Genomic DNA, 20,200 nt, shown 5'->3' on the forward strand with positions numbered 1-20,200 from the left:
ACTCACTCATGGCTCATCATCTGCTTTAACACGTCCGGTAATGTGAGGCTCACAATCTCATGAGGTACGCCTCTTATTTATGGACAAGTATTAACATCTTTTTTTTTTTAAATATCAAACGAAAATTCTTCCTTCCTGTAACACATACCAGCCATTGACAGCCCTGTCCTCCCGAGCAGCACAGATTATAAGTTCCTCTTCTGCATGACAACTCTACAACTTTCTAAAGGCGTGTACTACATCCCCCTAGAGGATTTTCCTTTCAAGGCCAAATATTCTTAGTTCTAGCTGCTGGATGTGTGCATTCCAGGATTTCTAAAATAAGGCAAGTGGAGTTCACACAGAGTTCTCGAGAAGTGTGACAGTGCAGAATACAAGGAAACCATTGTCTGCAGTACATAGTCAAGTAGTTTTACTACACATATGCAAAATATTACATAATTTTAATCTTAATAACGGTCTATTTCTATGACACATTTTTCCTCTTTTATATTTATTAGCATCCCTTGCTGTCCTTGTTCTTGCTATGGCCATAATCAGTCCCTGTCTTCACGTAAAAAGTATTAAACGAGTGATAATTTGTGTAAGCAAATCTTCTTTTATTTTGCCCTTGAAGAAAGAAGAGTATTTATCTTTCTCTCACCAGCGCCAGGTGAGGTGTTTGAATCCCGTAAGACTTTACTGAGTTAATATCAAAAGCATTTTCAAGCCATAAAACAGTGCAAGTATTTATATAGTAGTTTAAAGTATTAGCTAAAAATATAGTCTGACCAATGCTTTAACTGTAATGTGAGGCTTTAAAACACCAGCACATTTTTAAAGACCTAAAAGAATTAATATCAGTCAGGATATTGAAGGAACTTTCATTTAGGACATAGGCTTGAAGATTATAATCTATGAATAAAAGGTGATGGTTTGATTCAAGGAGTAAAAATCTTGAGATAGCGTCAGTTCTCTCATCAACCTTTATCAGATTTCTCTAAACAGAAGCTAGGACAGGATTTCAGAGCATGAGATATAAGAATGGTGAATATAAAGAAAAAAAAAATAAAGTAGCTCATGCATGCAACTCCATTCTCACTCAACTGTTTTCATATAACTTCTACAAATGTGCATATAAGTACATAAAATCTTATAAATGAACATTGCTTTTGACAGTGCACTTAAATGAAAAGATATTGATGAAAAAGTTCTGGAGATGGATGGTAGTGATGATTGCACAACAATGTGAACTTACTTAATGCCACTGAATTGTTCTTAAAATGATAAATTTTATGTTATATATATTTTACCACAGTAGAAAAAATTAAAGTGCATAAGTTTAAAAAAATGTTTAGAAAAATACATATTATCACCACATGATATATGAAATAGCAATGTCTAGTTACCCAAGTCAGACTAGTTTTTGAAATCATTTAGGGTAAAAACTAAACACTTTTAAAGAATTTAAACATAAATTAAGTCATGAGATCAATCTTTTATAATAATGTTTGTTTTCCTAAATGAAATAATTCTATTATCAATGCTATGGAGATGTTTAGCATTCTGATTTCAGGCACTGGATAAAATATTACAATGTCTATCGTTTAATGTTTTGTACATTATAAACGTTTTTCTAATGTATAATGTGTAATAAACATTAAGTATAAATATATATATAATATAATATGTTAATATGGCAAACGTTTTCATGTTTTATAAACATTAAGCATAAGTATAAATGTTATTTAATGTTTTATAGATATAGCTACATTTTTGAGTTTTTAAAATATCATTTAATAATCATTTGAGGCATATACAGGAATGCATGTAAATTTTAACTCACAATAAATAGTTTCATAGTTAAGCCAAATAATCGGAAAATTAGCCAATTTTAAAGTAACTGTTATTTCTGGGCTTATTTCATAGAATGCATTAATTTATATTGTTTATAAATAAGCTTGCCATATTCACTTGGATAGAGGTGCTAGGAATGTCAAATAGCAATAGCAATACGGAAATCTTTTTTATTTTCTCTTTCCAAATATATAATAAATGGTTATATTTATCTCTTCATAAATATTTAGGCACAAGAAGTTTTGATGATACTCTTCCTTTAAAAATTATTTTAAACTGTATTCTACACTCAAATGTGGAAAATTTTAGATAATATTAGTTTTTCATGCATTTTATTTAATAATAGCAAAAGGAATCATAAAAGGAAGCTATATAGCTGGAACAAATGGAGACTATTTCTGAGAAATGGCAATTATCCTTGATTTTTGATTTACTCTTATCTACCACAAGGTGATAAATTTGACAGAAAGTCTTCTTAATGGGTTCTGTGCACGAAGAACTAGTTATCATTCTATTAATGAAGTGCCTCATCATCCAGTCTTTTCCTGTCTAGTGGTCTGAGGCGTTGTTAATATCAAGACTTCTGTCTCCAGTGAAAATCAATGCTTCAAAAAATCTGTTCCATAGTTTATGCCAGAATTGTTTCACCTTTAGTTCTAAATAATCAGCATTACATAAAAATATAAATACACAATTATAAAAGTCAGATCATGAATATACATACTCTTCTGAAAGATAATACTTTCTAAAGGCATTAGAATTCATCTAAAGTTGATAATGAGCAAGTAAAGTCAAGGGGAGAGCAAGTGTTTTGACTCATATAATTATTGTCTGCCTAGTATTAATATGACAAGAGCAATTATTATCTTAACCCATGCTTTATGCTTAAGTTCATCTTTGTATGATTTTATCTTGCTTTTTTTAGTTAGATGTTGGCTCCATTTATACTTATTTCACCAGTATTAAATCATTAACCTTTCTTCTGCCACACTTATTATGAGTATATAAACTCACCTACTCTGTAGAGTTAATCAGTGCAACACTGTAAGTATATCTCATACTGAACTACCCTCTTCACCAGTCTCTACACACTCTCCTTTCTCTTTCTTCCATCTCCTCTGTCTCCGAGGAGTGCTTCTCAGAGGCTGAAGGGATCTAAGAGACATATATTGTCGATACTTCTGTTTCTGGTCAGATTATCTATTACAGTAAATTTGGAAAAGACAGGTAGTTACGTAAGAAAAAATAACCCATAATACTCCCATCTGATAAAATGATGTACGATATTTTAGATAACTTCTCTTCATTATTTATCTATACATTGAGCCTATTGTCCAAACCTTCTTAATTCCTCTGGAACTTTGTACCATCATACACTTAGTTGAACAACTTCCCCAAACTCTTTCCTCAACATTTTTTTCCTTTTTCCTACAAACACTATGATTTTCCCACAGTTAAACAACAACCACCACAAAGCTTCCTTAACCCCGATATTATCAAACATCTTATCTTCACTGCCATACTTTTAAAAAATAACCTATATTGTAGATGTAATTTCCTCATCATGCCCTCATTTTTAACATTTGACACTCTGACTTTTGGTCTCTGATCCTATTTCCAAACCAAAAGAGCTTCTTTCTCCTAACCTTTCTGGATTCTCTTCAGCACCGATGTTCCCTGCTTAAAGGACTGATGTTGTCCTTGTTACAATCTATTCTTTTTTAAGTTTACAAAAGTGAGCAACTCCCTGCCTTATCCCTTAACTTTTTGATGACTTCTGTCCCCCTATTGGCTTGGTGAGGAGGGTAAGAAGTGAGGCGAGAATGGCAGGTTCAATTGACAGAAAGTTTGCAGATTCTCTATTTCCACTTAATTGACTTTATGTTTCTAGGCAACATTAATATATGGTCAATTACTAATTAACCTATATCTAATTGGTATTCTAGATTTTAGCACACACTCATGAGGAAGCGTAAATTTTGAAATGTTTAGCCTATTTGCATGTCTAGTGTCTGAAATTAATACCTTTCAAATCGATGTCGCTCTTTAAAGATTTATTTACAAATTGAAAAAGTAATTTATTAGTTCAGTATGTTGACAATTTATTCCATTATTTTAAGCCAACGTTATAAATACTATTGAATTCAATATGTGATATATTATAATGTGAGATACAAGAGTTGATAAAATAACTATCATTGTGGAGTTCCTGCTTTAATTGGGACATGGAACACCTATTTTGATCACTGATCAGCATGACTGGTCTTAAAAACTATCCAACATTCAAAAACAGATTCACTAGAAACAGGGGACCTCATTTCATTTAAAAGGGAATCCAAGTCTTCCTGCATATACTCCTGCCCTTTCTGTACTCCCCATAGATTCTCATATATTTAGCTTTGAAAACTGCAATTTAAGTGGTTTGACTTAAAAATGAAACTGGCTTCAAGAGCATCGACCAGAAAAATTAGTGAGCTTGGTGTTCCAAGTTTGTCAACCCTCTCCTCTCCCCTGCTAGAAGCATAGGTCTAAATGTATCCAAATCCACCATCCCTAACCATTAAAGATAGCAATAGAAGCTCCATGATTTTACCACATGTTGACAAGACCCCAAACTGAGTATAATTGAACCCAATCAAGAAAACCTGAAATGAAAAGCTATTTTAGCCAGAAGAATCAAAAACCAAATAAGGCCAGATTTTTGAAAATTTAAAGTGAAACATACAGTGAATCTCTAACTAATGAATTTGGACTTGACACATATATATGAAATGGCTTATGTTTGAACAAAGTTCTATCCAAAAGATAGTTCTGCAGCAGCAGGATAAGATTCTATCTTCCTTTGCTTAATGTGCAGCACACTGAATCTTTATTGCAGTATTAGAATAGGCAACTTCCACGCCAAGATTTAATTAAAGTTTAAATATTTGAAGGGGTGGTGATAATGTTGTCTCTAATAAAAAATTTACCTGTCTTGGGATCAATAGAGAAATAAGGTTGTCCCTGAAGAATGCTGTAAACGACTCTGGCACTGTTTCCATATGTCGGGTCATCTGCGTCCGTGGCCTTGACCTGGAGCACATACGCACCTGGAAAATGAGACAATATGACTCTAGCACCTTTGTTTTACAGAGGTCAAGGTCATGTCTATTATCTGCTGGACTCCATTTTCCTTTGGAATTTGGCATTACTTAATGATTCTGTGAGTATATGATGCCACCGATAACAATTCAACTATTATAACCAAAATGTTGGGCAACAATATAGCTGTTAGTGCAAATGATACATATTTTAAATATCTATTTTTAGAGCTGTGTCCATTTCCAGTACCTAGATCATTGAACTGAAAGTCATCACGATAGCTTTATTGATCTGTGCACCAAAGAAAACATGACACTGCTTACGTTAGCTCATCTGCTCACTATAGATGATTTAACTCCATGATTAGGATATCAATAGAGAAGCTAAAAGGTTTAAAGGCTTACTGAAATTAAGAGGGTGTTAAGTAACTTGCAATTGCAATTTAAAAATGAACAACAACATACTAGCATTAGGAAGGCTTTAAATAGGACAGAACATTTGAGAAATTGAGGAACTGAAAATAATGCAATTATAGTCACAGGAGTGCCTCTATGCCTTAAGACTGAATTAACCTAAGGGTTCATTGACATAGGAAAATATTGAAGACAATCCAAATTATCTGTAGCTTTTCTCATTTTTTGACACCCTGTCATATTATTTATGTACTAAGAGAAGTTGAAGGGAGAATTTTTATCTTATATATACATAATCATTGTTAAGTTTTTCTCTAAGGAATTTTTAAGTGGGTATTTCTTCTTAATGTCATGTTCAATGTTACCATTCTGCATTGAGAACAAAGTAAAATCAAAAGTATCAAACTTGACATAAATAAAATCAGTATGTCACTGATGGTTAGAAGGAAGTCTTTACTGAGCATAAAGGAAGTGATTTGTACATCCAAATTTACACAATGGACAGAATGCATCTCTTGGAGACATTCAAAGTGACTGCCCATCTTGGGAATACAAGGTTGCTCCTTTCCATTCAGTAACTCATTCAGGCTTTTCTCTTAAGGCAATACAAAATAGGAACAAACTATATCTTAAAGGTTTACCCCAAAATCTAAGAGAATGAACCATCTCTTTGCCTCTACTTTTTAAAAAAGTAATAATGTGTTAGAATGATGAAAAAAGATGATAATTTTTGGTAGACATTTAATGCCAAAGCCTTTATTTTTAAGATGCTTTGGTGAATTCTAGCTATATCAACAGAGGAAAAATATGTTTTATTACAGCAACGTTTCCCAGGAAAGGAAATTTCTGAAAGGAAAGTAGGCAACCATTACTAGGATGTCAAGAGTGATAACTGATACTACCCATCATCATCATTATCATCATCATCATCAATATTTGTGCCATCATTAATAATTATTTGCCAAGTAGGCATTGGGCACCTCTATTAAAGAGTCATCAAAACTACATCCTCCTTAATGCTGTAGGAATGAACAGTTTATCGAGAATAAATTCCTCTCTCCCCTCCCCTCTTTCCACCTGGATCTTCACTATCACTTCATCACACATGTTTTGTGCAGGCAAAGTCTACAAATATTAAACAATGCCCCAAATCTAGATATAAATATTTCAGTCAAACAGCTATGGACTGTTTTACCCTGAAAATACGTTTGAAGAAAAAAGTATTTTATTTGCCAAAAAATATTTAGTAACAAATTTACTAAACTTTTACCTAACCCAGACCACACGCTCAATGGGGAACAAAGATGAACAAGATAGTATCTTTTCTTTTACAAAAAACCTTTAGTAAGCATTTGAAAAATATTTCCTCCCAAAAGTAGTATTGCATTCTTTATATTAATCATTTTTTTCTTTAAAGCTCAAATATTAAGAGAGCACATTAAGAAATAGCCCCGTAAGTCATAGAAGCATCAGATATGTGTCATTTAATTCCACTTCGTGCAACTCAAAAGGAGCAGTGGATAGCAAGAATAATTGCACTTGTAGCATATTTCTCCAGTTTCATCCACAGTATCAAAAATGATTGTTCACTCAAAGTAGAGATTAATTCTGGTTTAGTGAAAAAGCAGATTGCAATATGTTATTAGAAAGTGCGTAGAGCTGCCTCTGTAGATGTTTCCAAGAACACAATTAAACACCATTATATCAGCTTGTTTTACTGGTTGCTCCATGACTTTCACCTAACCAATGCAAAAGAGAGATTTCATACTCCTTTCGTTAAGAAGACTCAGTTAATTGCCTGGAGCATGTGAATCTCCAAAGACTACCTTTGTCAGTGCTTATATAGCATGCCAGTTCCTGACACTTTTAAACACTGAATACCCAAGAGTTAGGAGCAAGAGGCTGTGGTTGGGGGCCATGCTTAACATGCAACAAGGAAATAATATAGTCAATGATGTTCACAAAACTGGAGTAGACTTCTTGTATGTAACAGTCATCCCGGGATTTATTCTCTTATCACTCAAATACAGGATGACAATATAATAACTCCCAATGTTGAAGTGCACAGAGAATGTAACTCACAGAGAAGCCATTCCTTTATTAGCAGCTAGAGATGGAGTGCCAAATGTGCAATGGAGAGTATTGAATCACTTCAATTTTCCATGCAATACTGCTCTGATTAGTAGTAAATTAATTAATGTAATTTTTAGTAACCATTAAAGCTAATACTAAAAAAGTTATTTCATAGTAATAGTAAAATTAACAGTAAATAGTAATACTAAAATTTTAAATTTACAGTAATAGTAAAATTCTAAATTTTAAGCAGTCGCTCAAAAGACAATGTGTATAATATATTAATGTATACATTTGTATGTATGTATATATGTGTATGTACATAAATAACGGAGCAATGAACAGAGAAATTGATCATTAAGAGTTACAGAACCATCATGAAGAAAGAACAAGCATTAGGAGAAGCCCATTTGATATAAACTGAACACCAAATAAGAGTTTTGCTAAAACACTTACATAACTGAGTTAAGTTCATATGAGAACCAATTTGGATATCATTTTTGTATACATATATGTATATGTTAAAATGTATTTGGAAAATCAGTTCCATGTTGTTAAATTCACACTTATAATATGATGTGATCTCAATCTTTTGCCAATAAACATTCACTTCATAACATTTTGAATAAAAAATATGTTAAAGAGGGATACATTACCTACATGAATTAAATTAGTCAATATTCTCTTCTCCATTTTATGTTGAAGGCACTAATAAAAGACATGGTGTTTGACTTAGTAACTGCAATTTGAGAATTCCTACACATGATATTTTATACGTACGTTCAGGCAGTGCACATAAACAAACACAGAAAAGTGGTTTAACAGTTTTCAAGGACTTTTCTCAAAGTTATGAGCATGCATTCATCCATTCAGTCAGTTATTCATTTAACAAAGATTCACTGACTTTCCATGATATGCCAGGCACACTGTTCAGGGTACTAGGGAAACATCGTGAAGAAAATGGAGAGGCCAAAATACTCAAGAATGATGTTCTATTTAGAGGAGAATGGGAAGAGCAACAGATTTTAAAATAAACAAATATATAGATAAATCTAGATGTAGATGTAGATATAGATACAGATAGATATGATGTCCCATTGTGATCAGTGGTAAGAAATGAAATACGGCAGTGTAAAGAAAGAGAGTGACAAGGTAAAGGATTTTCTATATGATGATCAGGAAAAACAATTTTGAGAAATGTCATTTATGTGGAGACCTGAATGAAGTGAGTTTTTTTTTTTTTTGAAAGTTCATGCCATGCAGAGGGAACTCTAGGCACAAAACAGTCCTGAGGCAAAGGCATGTTGGAAGTGTTGAGGGGAACCTCAAGGAAATCAGAGCCCCCCTCCCTGTGGATTGAAAACAAGATAGAAGAGAGAGGTGATGCTGCAGCCACTGTTTTTAAGCCACTGTTAGGACTTTTCCAGTGTTCAGCTACCCCTCCAACATTTATTTATCTCATTATAACTATCTATCTATCTATTTACCTACTAGCCTATATTTCAAATTTCATTTATATGAAAGAGATGGAACTATTCACACATTCTTGAACCTTACTTTACTCCTTAAATAGTAAATTGGGCGGGGATTTTATCTTTATAAAAGCACATAAACATTATTAAAATAATAAATATTATTACATAATAAAAGCATATAATCATTATTTTTAATTAATCTCCTTTTAGTGGACACTCTGTTTAGAAAATTTTGGGTTTTTTACCTATTACCAAATTTTGCAATTGGTAAATTCATACCATTGAGATAGCCGGGTCAAATAGCGTATGAATTCAACATAGTGATATATATTGTCAAATTGACTACCGAAAGATTGTACTAATTTATGTTCCTATCAACAGAGTCTATTTTCCAGTTTTTTCACCATGTTCATTGTTCTTAATTTTTAAAATATATATTATGAGTGAATTTCAGCACCTTATGTTGATTGGTCACTTTTATTTTGTGTGTATTTATTTATTTTGTATGTAAACTGTACTCATATTCTTAACCCATTTTACTTCATAGTTTATATCTGTCTGTCAATCTATCTATTGAAAGTATACTTACTAGCTTATTTTGACTTAGTTTGTAGTCTTTTTTTTCATTTTGTGATCATTTTAAGTGGTTTTCTTTTATGTGTATATGTTTGTGTGTGTGTGCATGTATGTATGTATACTTATCTCAAAAACACTGTTCTATAACTGTGTTTGATGAGATTAGGTGCTTTTAATTATCTCTTCTTCCTAAATTCTGTTAAATGAGCACGTGAGCTCTGGAGCCCAGAGCAGGCAAACCAGCTTACTTTCATAATGAACCACACGTAGCCTACTTTTCCTTTATCTGTGTCACGTGATAGTCATGCTCTCTTCATTTGCTCATTAAGATCATCTTTATGGGTCACTAAGGTCAATATTATCAAGACAGGCGATGACTTTTAGAAATAATCTGACGTAGCGTCTGCACTTTACAATTGAATAATTGAAGCCAGTAATGTTAAAATCATTCTTGTTGATACTAATGACATTCTCATACAAAATGGCAGAGAGGTAGGAGTAGAACTGAGCTCTACTAACTCACAATTTCAGCAAAAGTAGGCATTAATTCGTTGATTCATTCATTTCTTCTTTCATTCAACAAATGTTCAGTGGTACACACCATTCACCAGGCACTACGCTCAACATACAGTAAAAAACAATATATTACACAATTATTTATTCCATCAAATGGCACTTTCAGCATGGTTGTTTTATAGTCTATGCATTTTTTGCATTTGGGGTAGTACACAAACTTGCTAGAAATACATTGAAAATATAAGTGGATTATATTTACTCTATGGCTTCTGTAAAATATGTTTTAATCTCCCAATTTAATTTAATATTCTGTTCATTGAATATGTTCTTTGCTCTTTATCGCCCCAGCCACTGTCTCAGCTGGTCTGGATTCTCACTCTCTCGCACTTGGAAAGCTAAAAAGCATCTTAATTTCTTCCTCCTCCTTTTCCTTTTACACAGGAGCATCACTGTCGTTGTCCCATAACACAAGATTGATCTTGTCACTCTCCTTCATTAAAAAAAAGTTAAAATTAAAAAGAAATCTCTAATGTGCTTCTATTTCTATCGAAAGAAAAATCATCTAAACACACTGACATACTATGAATAGTATGACATGAATGGATTTCAAATGTGCTTCCCAGATTAGTTTCCGACTGTGTTGTCAGAGCCCCCACGCTGTGCCTGCACTTACTTATTTACTGTTTATTTGAGGCTCTTTCTTGCCTCTGCTGCCTGGAGGACATTCTCTTTCACCAACTGGAGAAATCCTACTCATCCTTCATGTCCCAGTTCTGCTGTCACTTCTGTGAATTCTTGTTTTTCTGCTCCCAGGTAGAGATAATATGTCCACTCCTCTGTACTCCCATCAGCCTTAGGATATTTTGATTTTTTGAAACTCAATACATCGTGTGTTCTTGTCATGGACTACAAATCTTTTACATCAACTGCCCTTCCATATTCATTCTTTGTACATTTAGTGTCTGTCATGAAGTAAGTCCCAAATCAATGTTTATCTTTTGGATACTTATAGTACTCATATATACACGCAAAAGGCACGAACACTATAGACACAATACTTTAAATGGGTGACCTAGTAGCTGGCTGTGACCTTTAGAATCTTTTTTTAGTACTAAAGTGGAAGTTTAACTTACTTGCTTTTAATTTCTAATGTACATCATTGTTCTCACTCAAGAAGGCAGAGCCAAAAATGAGTGACACTACATTAAAAAAAAATCACATAAGCAAGATTGAGCCACAGTATGGAATGCAAACCCAAGAGGACTTAACGTAAATTTCCTTGCTGAATGATGTTTAACCTTTTCAGGACTGATGCGTAAACAGGAAAAGAGAGAAATTTCAGGTAATAAATCATTTTCTTTTTGCTTTTGCCTTATGTATACATTGCATTATAACTAAGAAATAATACAGTTAGAATTAGAAAGGTATGGAATGATAAATACACAGAAATTTCTTTTCAAATAGGATTGGAAAATAAATGTACATTTTATTGTATACAGAAAACATTAAGCAGCAGAGAAACGTAAAGCAGAAATGTTTTCAGAATCAAGTCAAATAGAGTGGATTTGTGTGTGTGTGTGTGTGTGTGTGTGTGTGTGTGTGCGCGCGCGCGCGCACAAACGCGCATGAGATCCTACAAAGGAACAGGACACTATGAGACATTGAAACACAAGGTCTGCTAAAGCAGAGTTAATTACAAAATAGGGTTAAGCATAGATGCACAGCAGGTGAATTTAGTCTTTAAAGTAACTGGGTCTTGAATCAATTTTATGTTAGATTTCACTGCACTGCTCCTGAACACTTGGGTCTTAGCTTCCTTCTGTGGTTTCTCTTCTTATATTTGCCCCTTAAAGTTGTAAATGCCTCCTCTGTCCCCTTTATCTTCAACAAGGGCTGCATATAAGGCATTTATGAGGATTATTAAGAACAATTCCTGGGCCCCCAGCAGAAAGTCTAATGTGATTTTTCTTGCTTGTTCCAGGTATCCGAAATCTTTAAAAATCTCTGCAGATGTGTCTGATGAGAAGCCAAGGCCAGTTCTACACAATTTCCCTAGATTTCTCCAATTAGGAAAGTCCGCATTGCATGCCATTGTGATTGTCATCTTTGTCTCTGAAGCCTTGCTGCCTAGGTTTGAATCCTAGATCGACCACTGGCCAACTGTGTGACCTCAGGCAAATTACTTAACCTCTCTGTGTAGATTACTCATATGCAGGGAAAAAATAGAATCCATTATCTAGCAGTATGAAATGAGTTAATACTTATAAAGAAAGTATAATAGAGTTTTCCAGCATGTGCTGTTTAAGTGTATATACAATGAAATACACACTTAATTTCTGTTCTCCCCCACCACAAATAGGGTGACAATTCCCAAATGTGTAACACTAGCATGATTCTTGTCCTCAAGTCTCATATCTAACTATTCAAATACTGATCTGGACTTTGTCTCTTGTGTGTTAAAAAATGAAATTTTGAGATGCATATTTAAAATATGTTAAAATGCAAAAAAGTAGACTATGACAATATTGGACCACTTTGTTAGAGACCTAAGAAAGAAGAGTTTGTACACTTGTTAAATCTCCCTGAAATAATCAGAACTTTTACAGATTGGAAAAGATATATGTCATAAAAATCCCCTAGAGTAGAAGCTATGCCCTCTCGAACTGTACTTCCAGATCAGAGCAGGCAATTTGGTTTTGTTCTGCCCCCAACTCCAACTCTGCTTGGCCTGGCCTCAGAGTATCCCCTCACACACCTAATATTGTAACATCCATTTATGATGTGTTATTCAGTCCCAGGACCCAAAAGGAGTCTAAGGCTATAAAACTTTCCTCCTAGATATGTCCTAAATATTTTAGACTATACATATTTACATCTTATGATTCAAATGTACTTTGATGGATAAGTGAATCCATTTTTATGAGCACTTTATCTCTCTGTTGTGTGCCAAGAATTCTATACCACGAACACCAATACAAAAGCTAATGCCAGCTCCCAGTGACACATCCTGAACTCCATTTCCCGTGACGGTATAATGTTGCCTCCTTTGTGCCTAATGTCGTTTAGAAATTATTTTCACAGACGCTGTGAGGAAATTCCATAGAAATCAAGATGAAATGTATGAGCTTGGAATTCACTCACTCAGTAGCTCTCAGCTATAATTCAGTAAGCTTTGCATTTTTTCTGTGTAACGTATTTTTAAAGGATAAAAAAATCACTTCCTATTCAAATGCATTTAACCAAGGTGTTAAGGACCAGTTAATGTGACTAATTAGTTTAATACACACATTACACACCTAAAATTATTTGTTTTTATTTGAACAAATGATTCTGCCATTTTAAGGGTAAGAAAGATCCATCTACCTATCTATCCATCTCAGTCCGTCAGTCCATCCATCTATCCATCCACCGTCTATCCTTCCATCTGTCATCTGTCTTTCTATCTATCTACCTACCTATCTCTCATCTTCCTATCCATTTCTATATATGTAGTTTTAGTGAAAGGAAAAATACAAATTGCATATGTATGTGTGTGTATATATATATGTGTGTATGTGTTTGTGTATATGTGTGTGTGTAAACCGGAGGTCAGAAGTATTGAATCCTAGAACCAGCTCTGTAATTAAATAGACATATGATCTTTTGTAAATTATTTCAATTCTGTAAGGATAATAATGTAATTTTAGTGGATAGTATAGTAACCCTCCCCTAAAAATTATTCCCACCTAATCTTAAAATTGTCCATATACATATTCGTATATCACTATCTCCCTCACACTTCCGTGTATGTTAGAATAAGCTTAACTCCCATGAAGGCATTTGGCTCAAGACTACACTAACAAACACAAGCCTTTTTTTCTGACTAATAGTGATTGGTTAAGGAGTGTAAATGTAACCCATTTCAAGCCAATAAAACCAGAGATGTTTGCTGAGATCTTCTAGGAAATGCTCTCTCTTTTTCTCTGAATGCTGTATGCAAATGTCTGGAACTGCTATAGTCATTCCAACACTTGGGGGAAATGTGACAAGAGACAGTCACACACAAGAGGTTACAAACTTAGGAATCCCAGGAAAGGAAATGGGAAGTCTTGATCAACCCTGGCTGAAGGTCACCCTTCAAGCATATTGATGATTTGAGACCATGAATCCCTTTTTGTGTAAGATTTTATACTTTGAGTTGGATTGAGATTTTCTATTACATCCAAATTAACAAAATATTGGCAAATCACTTAAACACTCCAAGCCTCTGTTACTTCAAATCAAAACTCGGAATATAAATAGGTGGGACCTCATGGAACTCACTTATGAGTTAATGCATGTAAATTGCTTGGGCATAATACATGGCACATAGGGAGCCCACATCAAAACGATTGTTGTTAAAATTCTTCAACTTTGTAATGAAGGGGTAAGATTTCCTCGTTTCCTTCTAATTCCAGTAATTTGTTCAACAAATTGAAACAGAATCCAATTTTACCACTCTCCAAAATAACTTTCCCATTACTGCAGATTAATCTTTTTGTTAAAGGATTTTGAACATATCACCGCTCTGTCCAAATCCTTCAGTGATGTGCCAGGAATCATTACGTGCAATCTGAACTCCTTCAAGAGAGCTATCAGGCTGACATCTGTCTGATTTTTCATCCTAAAATTTAACTCCTCGGCTTCTTCAAATGTCCTCTTGGGGAAATTTGTTTTTTCCACTGTCCAACAAAAATTAGAGCTCTGACAATTAATTTTGGGTAACAACTCTGAGCCTCTCATCTAAGAATTGGAAACATATACCTGAATTCCATAAAGGCTTTGTAAAATATAAATTAAGCAACATATGTAAATCACCTCCTTCTGGTTTCTTCACTATTGTCTGTTCCCTGGTCACTTCCCCTAATCCAGTCTAGTGCTGGAAGTACTACAGATAAACTCACTCATTGATACACTTGCAGAATATTTCCATCGTTTCCTTTCCTTAATTGAAATTTTGCTTTCTCCTGAGCCCAGAACTCCCTGTAGCACATTTTAGGCCCACAACTGCGTTCCTTCAGCTTTCCAATACTGCTTCCGATTAACTGGTCTTTCCTGCCAAGAGTGAAAGGTGCTCCTCATGCTTACCTGCCTTCTTCAGGGGCATTTAACTGGTTGATACCAATCTCTTTCTTCAAGTAGCCTCCAACTATGGTTGGTTTCCTCAACATCATTTATTCTTGGCTCTCACCTTTCTTCTGTGATCACTGTTTCTTAGTCGTCTTTACAGCCCCCTTTTCCTCTCCCCGCCCTTTGAAGGTTCATGCACCCCAAGTTCTGTCTCTCACTCTATATGCCTAACTCTACAATCTCATCCATGTTTGTCTCTAGGTGCTAGTGACTAGACCATCATTTATATTTTCCAGTTGCTTGAAAAATAAAACTACAAGTTAACTAGATCAAGACACACCCAATCTCTTGGTTACATTCTAAATATTTTTTTATAACTTATTGTTTATATCCAGTCCAGTTTCCTTCATTGATTAAAAATTGCTAAAATACGTTTCTTCTCTTCACTCTGCTGCTATTTTTCTAAAAATTTTACTGCTTCCCACCTGTATTATAGTGTTATAATATTTAATAATCTCTCTGTTGCCTGTTAAACCACCTATCATCCAACCTGTATACATAAAGCCATGTTTGTCTTTCAAAAATGCAAAAATGCCCTCAGCACTATCTCTAATTCTTTTTGTGAATCTGCCTCTACCTACATTTCTAGATTCATCTCTTTCCACGCTTTCTGCCTACTTTCTGCTGCCTCAATACAGTACTAATTCCCTAAGACATAGTGCTACTTCATATCCTGCTCTTTATAGCTTCTATCATGGATATCAGAAATATCCTTTTTCACCCAGGTGACCTTCAGCCCAAATTAAAGATTGGCCTCAATAGCTCCTTGTCTAGAAACTGCTTTCCGTATATTCACAGAACGTCTTATTTCACATCTCTCACGTTTCCTGTAGGTAGCAAGCACAACATACAGATTGAAGACTGTGTACTGTTCTTTTTGGAATCCCAGTACCTACTATGGAGCGTGGTACATAATAGTTACTTAATACATGCCTCTTCAGTAAGTAAATTTTAAAAAATGGGTTTGGCTTAGAAAATATCTTTGATCAGCTGACGTTAGAAGTTTGCAATGATGCCTCTATGATATCTCTTGACTCAAGCAGAAAGTTCAACGTCCCCTCCTGTCAACAATTACGACAGAGATGCTGCTTTGCTTTCCGTTACAGAAATCAAAGGAGAAGCTTCAAATCAAAAGTGTCTTCAGAACTCTTAATAGCAGTGGCAAAAGAACACAAGAAATCAGTTACTAGAATGTTGCTCATCTTGACATATCAAGCCCTGCTAAGTCAACAGAAGAGTACACAATTCTACTCCCAGTTTCAAGGAAGAAAATAAACTTTTGTAAAAGCAAGGACTATACTGAGATCATAAGTGTGGAAAATTCATTATAATAAAGTCTAGAACTTATGGCAGTTGACGTTATCTGGAATCAAATGACTTTGCTTACTGATTATTTCACAAACTCAAAGACGTGATGATGCCACGTGACTTTCAATATTTGCAAAAGTGCTCACGAATCCACATAATGACAGAAAGAGTGACCAGCTAAAAAGTAGGAATAATTGTAGCCATTACTGTTCATATACCCATAGTTAATAGAGAAGGGTGTGTTATTTGTGAAAAGTACTATGATTTAATATTAAGGTTCTGTTCCTTTTGTGTTGCTGTGGTTAAATGCTGCAATGATTTAGGCTGAGGTTCGGTTTTAGTAATTGTTACAGAAATAAGAGACTTGAAAACCTATTTGTTTTGCTAGATTCATTGTAACTCAATTCATCAGGGCAGAAACGCATTGTAGCTAAACAAAATTTAAACTTTACTAAATTTCCTATGCCTTCTGATCCAAATTCTCCTAGCTGATGAGCAAATGACAATGGTTAAGTCAATTAATCTGATCTCAGTTTCTTCATCTATAAAATGGGAGGATCGGACTGGATGCCTTTGGATCCACTATACAAACATGTTGTAATTCTAGACAAAAGAGCCTGATTAAACTGCCAGTTGATGAAATTAAACTTTTCATATCCATTTTCATTTCATTTCATATAAATTTCTCTCTTGAGAATGGAACTTAAGATTTGAATTAGAAGGAGTTCTTATATAGTTATCATTTTCATGATGTACATTTTCATTTATAAAAAAATTTTATGAGTTGGACATGAGTTTTAAAACTCATAAAAAAGAAAAATTACATATATATTATTACTACCTTATAGGACAATGATCTGTTTATTAACCACTTTGAACTTTTCAGAGTAGCACATAAAAAGAAATTAAAAACCATTATATCACTAAAGTATAGTTTTAATGCATACTATATGGAACATTGAACTTAACCTAGTACTTGCACAATAGATGCAGATATCTTGGAGGCATTCATGTTATTTAAAGCAATGAAACATACATAGATGTTACTTTAAAACATATGTTGGATAACAAAAATAGAATTAACTATGCCATTATTTCCAAATAAAAGTTATGTCTCCTAGTCTATGATTCCGTTACTTATCATGAAGCTTCTCCCAGTACATTAAAACTATTTCTTTTCAATATTTTGATGACTATATCATTACATGGAATTTTTCATATGTAGTATTTTAAAAAAATTTTTTTCAAGTTATAAGCCAGTCATAAAACAGTGCAGATTAAAAGATAAAAGGGATTAAAAGTCCAAGAGAGAATGAGTTATAGCTAGATGGGGTTACCCATGAATTTGTTTTATGACCCAGCTGAGGAGAGAGAAAAGAGATCAAATGAAAAGTGGGCTGACAGCAGAAGACAATGCTCCAGGAGCACAAAGAGTGTTCAGAGTATTAAAGTCTAGAATTCCATTCATGTTTGATTTAAAAGGTAGACCGAAAACTTGGTGAAGGGCAATTTTGCCTGCTACAATTACAAATTATGGGTTAGTGGTATTAAAAAAAGAAGCTGTGAGAAGATAAATTTCAGGAAAGGGTTTGATACCCTTGCACATAAAAATTTAGCAGCTGGCCAGAAGTCCACCTGAGAAACCAGAGTGCTTAATGCATACAGGGGCTGAGGTTCAGGTCCCAGTTCTCCTCTTACTCTTTTAGAGCACTGAACCTGGGGCCACAGTCAGCAGAAGTTTCCAAGCCTGTGAAGTTTTGGATAGCAGTTTGGTCCATTCCCTAAGTCCTACCCAACTGAATAGTTATGACTCAGGCAGTCATATTTCCTATTTCTGTGGTTTCCCTTACTGTCTTTTCTATAGATTCTGATGGTTTGCTTCCACTGGAGTCAGTACCAAGAGTGTGGCTTCCTTCTAGTCTGTGACTTTCTCTACAATTATTGCTTTTTGTTTTATAATTTTTTTTTGCCCGGATGTTGCCTTATCCACAGGCATCCACACCCTGCAAACTATGTGTTAGAAAACAGGGTCCCAGTGGACCCCATCTCCTAGGATTTTGTATCTGAGAGAGAAAGCTTCAGGTTCTCAGGGCTTCCACATCTTAGTTCTGAAGGGTGAGATTTTGCACTGAAGTGTAGACTTGAGTGTAGAGTCTTCCATATTTTCTAGAGTACAGAAACACAGGAATCCTAACCCACTTATCTAGTGATAGGCTCTAAACATACACATTTAATATGAGGGCATCTCTTCAGATACACTCTAGGGAGAAAAAAATTCCATAGTTTTTCATTTATAGGGCACCAATTAAATGACAAATAGCCAACAGTTACATCAAAAGATGCTCAATATCACAAATCATTGGAGAAATTTAAATTAAAACCAAAATGAGATATCACTTCACACCTGTTAAGACAGGTTGTTACCAAAAAAAAAAAGATAAGTGCAGGAGAGGATATGGAGAAATTGGAACTCTTATCCATTGTCGTGGCAGCTAATACTACACTACGCACTGAAAATTAAAAAAGAAGCAAAAATAAAAACAAAAGAGAACTCTGCCCTTAAAAAGTAGTATTCAAAGAACTTAAGTTTATTTTATATGATTTCTTTTTTGGAACTCAGAAAATTAGTCTCATCTTCAATGCCCTCTTTTTTCCTAAAAAGGGTTAGAGTATACCAATTAATATATATGGAACTACTGCAATGTATCCAATATTGTGCAAAACATTTTGCATGTATTATTACACTTAATGCTTGAAATAATCTCACCTTCTATAATTAGCTCCATTTTTACCGATGCTAACTTACATTTAGCGAGCTGTGGAGCTGGGATAACTCAGGCAGTTGACAACAAAGCCTTTGCCCGTAGCCACTACCTTGGACCACGTCCAGGGAACACAAGAGCTCTTCGAAAAGTGACTAAGCTGTTCCATTTTGTTTGGCCATACTTGGTACAAAAATTTTCTTCTAAATTTTTTTTTTTAAATTTGGAATTGAGCTTTTAGAAATACACTACTCATTTTAATGTTTGTACTTTTGTAATGTATTGAAATCAGTAAGCTTGATGCCTCCAGCTTTATTCTTCTTTCTTAAGGTCGTTTTTACTATTGTGAGGTTTTTGTGTTTCTATATGAATTTTAGAGTTGTTTTTCCTATTTCTGTAAAAACAAGCCATTGAGATTTTGATAGGGATTGCTTTGAATCTGTAGATCACTTTGGGTAGTGTGGACATTTTATCAATATTAAGACTTTCAATCCATAAACATGGGATATCTTTCCATTTACTTGTGTTTTCTTTATTTCTTTCATTAATGTTTTGTAGTTTTCAATGTATAAGGCTTTCACTTCCTTTGTTAAGTTTACTAAAAGTATTTTATTCTTTTTGATGTTACTGTAAGTGCAATTATTTTCTTAATTCCTTTTTTGAATAGTTTGTTCTTGGTGATAGAAATGAAACTGATTTTTGTATGTTGATTTCGTACCCTGTAATTTTACTGAATTCGTTTATTAATTCTAATAGGTTTTTTGGTGATGTTCTTTAGGGTTTTCTACACATTAGAGCATGTCCTCCACAAAGAGAAATAATTTTACTTCTTCCTTTCAGCCTTGAATGCCTTTATTTCTGTTTCTTGCCTATTTGCTCTGGGTAGGACTTCCAGTACTATGTTGAAGAGAAGTGGGTGAGAGTGGGCATCCTTACCTTCTTCCTGATCTTAAAAGAAAAGCTTTCAGTTTTTCACCATTGACTATGATGTTAGTTGAGGACTTTTCAGATA

At 34.2% G+C, this 20,200-nt stretch overlaps 1 protein-coding gene across 1 annotated transcript in view; it reads right to left on the bottom strand.

Annotated features, from left to right (window-relative positions):
* LOC101404876 (cadherin-12) overlaps positions 1 to 4,917 on the bottom strand; it is a 100,822-nt gene extending 95,905 nt beyond the window's left edge. The window contains exon 1 of the mRNA XM_087443161.1: positions 4,806 to 4,917. The gene's annotated coding sequence lies outside the window, so the exon portion shown is untranslated. The remainder of the gene's footprint in view (positions 1 to 4,805) is intronic.
* Between the last annotated feature and the right edge of the window lie 15,283 nt (positions 4,918 to 20,200).

The sequence above is a fragment of the Ceratotherium simum genome, chromosome 18 (assembly GCF_057802395.1).
Source record: "Ceratotherium simum simum isolate JZ-2026a chromosome 18, ASM5780239v1, whole genome shotgun sequence".
Lineage (NCBI taxonomy): Eukaryota > Metazoa > Chordata > Mammalia > Perissodactyla > Rhinocerotidae > Ceratotherium > Ceratotherium simum.